Consider the following 4,779-nt stretch of genomic DNA (forward strand, 5'->3'; position numbering starts at 1 on the left):
TAGCTATGAGCCAAGTGATTCTGTTATTGTTTACCACATTGCACAACCAAATGAGAGGTATGCTATCAGAACCAACTAGAGGAAATTAACATGAAATGAGTAATGATCAAGTAATAGGAAGGCTAAGTTCAATATTAAAATTGGCAGTATAAGCTAGACCAGATAAAATTGCTCATGTATTTAATAAATGTTTTAAAATGAAGATGGTGGAATTATAAAGGGTATTAATAAATGAATTGCATTAAATAAAGAGGATTTTCCTAAAGGGAAGGAGTTGATGACAAGGAACTTAAGTAAAGGTGTAAATAAAAAAATAGTGAAAACTTTGATTAGGAGCAAATTTTTCTATGGTGCCAGAATTATATCTCTCTGGCTAGAGTATATGCTGGTAGATTTAAAAACTTGGTATTTATGTAATAATGCAAACAAAGAATGGAGGTTTTTGTGTTGTGGGGGTTGAGAAAAATGGAAAAAATTAAATCACCTGAAAAGAAAGCAAATAATGAAGTTCTTTAAAGGAATTGAGAGCCAGCCTCTTGCAGAAGGATTAACCTGTGGCATTTCCTTTGCATTCTCTCATAAAATGTGATGAAAACTATCCCCAAATCCTGTGTTCATTTAAGAGGTAGAGACCATAGAGTTTGATTTGTTTAGTCTTCAAAAATCTTCACCATGGTATCTTTGTGGCAGTACTACAGAAAAACTTCATTCACTACGGTCCTGAAAAGATGATGCTAGCTTAGCAGATATAGTGCATTGACCATCAGTTCTGCCTAAGCCAAATTGAGGAATATCAGCATCCTACCTGTCATATAAAGAGTAAATCTGTTATCTTAGATGTAAATGTTATATATTATTCTGGTGGTCATCTAATATAAGCAAATATTATACAAAACGTTTTTTAGACGAAAAATGAGCAATATGAGGAAAATCTCAAAGATAGAAGAGAATATAGCAGCATTAAGAAAATAGTAGAGGGCACAGTATTGGAGAGAGGCACCTATGTTGCCAGAAGTAGTAGATCACCTATGTAGATGATAATAATATGCAATATGGTCATTTTTTTTTAAGGCATCAAGCAGAGAGGTAAGACATACAGGGGGAGACCCAAAATAACAGGAATGCTGTTATAGATTCTTTAGTTCTCAATATATTTACATTAAATTTTGTTCACCTTCAAAGTATTCCCCATTGACCACAATGCACTTCTCCAAACGATGCTTCCATTGTTCGAAACATTTCTGAAATTCTGAATTGAACTCCATGATACTTCAGACATCTCACTGAGTTGACCAATGGTTCTACAACGGTCTTCACAAATGAGGGCATTGATTTTGTTGACATTTTTGACAGTTCTTGATGTTGAAGGGCAGCCTGAATGGGGTTGGTCTTCAATTGACATTTCATGATTTTTAAAATGTGTAAACCACTCTTAGACTTTGGTTTTGGTTAGAGCAGCTTTCCCATAAGCAGTCTTGAGCATTACAATAGTTTCTGCAGCCGATTTCCCCAACAGGAGACAAAATTTCACTGCAGCACGTTGCTCTTGATAATCCATCATTATATTTTTTGCCAAAATGAAAAAAGTTGTTTCATGGAAACAGCTTTCACGGGCAGACCAATCCAGTCACAGCAACAGCACTGTGCATACTGATGCAGGTGGTGTGAGCATGACGTACGACCGGACAAACAAAGGCTTCCCCCCCTCTTGCTCCCTACCGCAGCCCAATTTCCGTTACTTTTGGGTCCCCCCTTTATGCTATGGTTAGACAAATTTTTGTGGCAAGGTGTGCCATACAGATGTTAATCATCATGATATGTGTGCAAAGTTTAAGCCACAAATGATCAGGTCCCATAATTATGCAGGAACTCCAGGTAATTCAATATCGAAAAGTTGAAATGGTTAATTTCAACTGAGTAAGGAACAGTTTCTAGTTTTAGTTGCATTAATGTTTAATATTAACATTGGAGAAAATGTAGTAGCAATCGGAGATTATCATATTACCTAATTAAAGAGAAATATTTTCTGTGCAAAGAGATACTACACTTATGATTATTGCTATAATTGCCTCTTAATTCACTTGAATTCCAGATTTTGGGCTGAAGCTAGTAAAAAAGTAGGCCACATGACTCTGAAATGCTTACCCAATGGTTTAACTGAAAACAGGGCTAACATTGCAAAAACAGTACTTCATAAAAATTGAGTCAAATTATAAACTAATGAGTAGACAGTTGAAAAATGTTATATGTCGGATCAGAGGTACTGAAACCAAAAGGGGGCAAATATTTTAAAAACTTAAAGTAAAAATGGAAAAAGGCTATTAAGATAGGCGTACCAGGAAATTAGATGATTTATGTGAACATCATGAAACTGTACACATAGGTGAGTAAGAATTAAGAAAAAGGTCTGATACGTATTAGTCAGTAATATATGTTTGTGGGCAAACATCCTATCCCATATTCATAATAATCCAAATTAATTAGGAAAATACCTTAATTCATACTGAATTGGATATTTGCAAGCCTCCTGCTGACACAGTTTATGATGATAGATAGTGCAATTGTAATCTTATATTTGCAAAGAAGTTTGCTCACAGAAACTACAATATCACTTAGACACTCCTTGACTATACTTACTACTCTAAGCCCTCAGGGTGAGCTAAGAAGTGCCATCAGGATCACATTTGTCTTACTGAGAAATCTATTAACAGCATTATTAACTATATTTTGGATCATACAAAATCTGTTAACTGAAAGCCTTGGAACTGCACTACTATCTCATAACAACATGCCAGTGTCTGTTTTTATTTTCCACAGTGATAGCCATGTTTTTATGAATGGCCTACAACTGGTATCATGATACCAGAATGCAACAATACAATGCAACAATTATCACAATATGGTTACTCCACTTTCAGCAAGCACCACACAGAAACAGAAATGTCTTATTCATTAGTTCAGTATTGAGTTGGTGAAACATATCTAAATTCATTTATGAATGAATATTCAGAATGTTGATGTGCATATTCCCCTTTAGCAATGAAGTCTAGACTAGAAATCCCCAAACAATTTTATTTCCATACCAGAGACTCCCCTTGATCAGGTCAAGCACACTGTATTGTAATGGCAGAGGCTTTTAGAGCAGTTAAATCTATTGTTATTCTAAAGGTGTCCCTGAGGTTTTGAAGCACTGAGGTACTTATAATGTATGCCAAAAGGACTAAATATGAAAATTATATGAGTGAGAATCTTTAGTTTTATGAAATGACAAGATAAAAGTATTTAAGTTTTAAGGTTTTCATTTGACTTACCCTGTTATTTCTCACAAGTGTACCTACCCACTGGTGATATCAACTCTATTGTAAGGCACTGACACCCTCATCAAGTTGTCATCTTTTAGAATTACTTGCTCAAAGGTTTTGCAAGTTATAAACAGCTTAGAAATCTATAAGTCACATAGAACAGATGAGATCCCACCAATTCACCCCAAGAATCTTCAACATAACTTTAACATGCTCAAGTAGACTTGCATCTCATAAACTTAAACATCACCCACTCTGCTCTTCAATCTCTCATTGTACACTGGCATTTTCCCTTCTCACTGGAAACTGAGCTATGCCCAGTGATGTCTCATCTATTATAAAAAGTGGGTGGAGCTGCAGCACTCCTTTTTTTATGTGGAAAACATCTCTCTTTAAGTATAATTTCAAGTCATATTAGGATACCAATAAATCGTCTCACACTGAATACATACTATTTACAAATCATTGCTGGCCAATATACAATCTTACCAAGCAGCAATGTAGTTTATGTAGAGGTTTAAATAGATGGAATTGAGATGTTGGCTCATGCTCTGATGGCATTAGTAGGGAAGGATCAAAGAGGGAGATGGGGTGGTGGGTAGAGCAAAGTTTGAATGAGAAATCAGGCTGCAAGGTTTTACTACCTATGACTGAATTAATGGAAGAGCAATACAATATCAACTGAGCAGGGCTGAAAGACCTTGATGCTTTTAGGATGGAGGGCGTGGGTATGGGTTTACAATACAAGGGTAGGAAGGCATGGCTTGGAAGACATATTGTCCCAATGAAATTATGAAATTATAGGAGACATAAATGAACATTGATCAATGAGTTTTTGGGGCCTGTAGTTAGGAGCTGCTTCTTAACCCCTCAGTACATGATATATCACAGTCGGCAGGCCTTATCCATGCATCTTTGTACGCTCCTCTCCCTTGGTTTTGAATTTTTTCAGCGGCGCCATCGAATTTTTAAAATATATATGGTTGCCCTAGGCCTCATAGATAATGAGTCTTGCTAATCATTCTGTTTCGGCCACATGAAAAGACACTCTACAAGGAAGATAAATCTATCAAGTCTGTGGTTATGAGATAAGCGAGTCCTTTGCATTTACACTTTGTCCTCAGGTTCTGTTCGTCTTTATTGCGCTATATGATCACCCTATCTAATTTCTCTGGAACCATTCATGTATCTGTCTTTCTCTTTGTTTTGCCATAACAGTTACGAAGGCAAAGGCCTCACCACCATCTATAGTCTCAGTTGTTAGAGTTCTTTCTTAAGAAGAGAAGTAAAAAAAGCATTATAATAACCCCGGTAAGGGATTCCAAGAGAGATGAGCTTTTTTTGATTGAAGATAATGTTTGGAATTTAGTTGAACACCTGGACAGAGAAAGAAAAGTGAGAGTTGGATATGATAGTGCAAGTTAAAGTGAGGAAGATTGGTCAAGAGGCACTTTGTTGAAAATATATGGCCGACCGG

Source organism: Hetaerina americana, unplaced genomic scaffold (assembly GCF_022747635.1).
Source record: "Hetaerina americana unplaced genomic scaffold, ioHetAmer1.1.p SCAF_1, whole genome shotgun sequence".
NCBI lineage: Eukaryota > Metazoa > Arthropoda > Insecta > Odonata > Calopterygidae > Hetaerina > Hetaerina americana.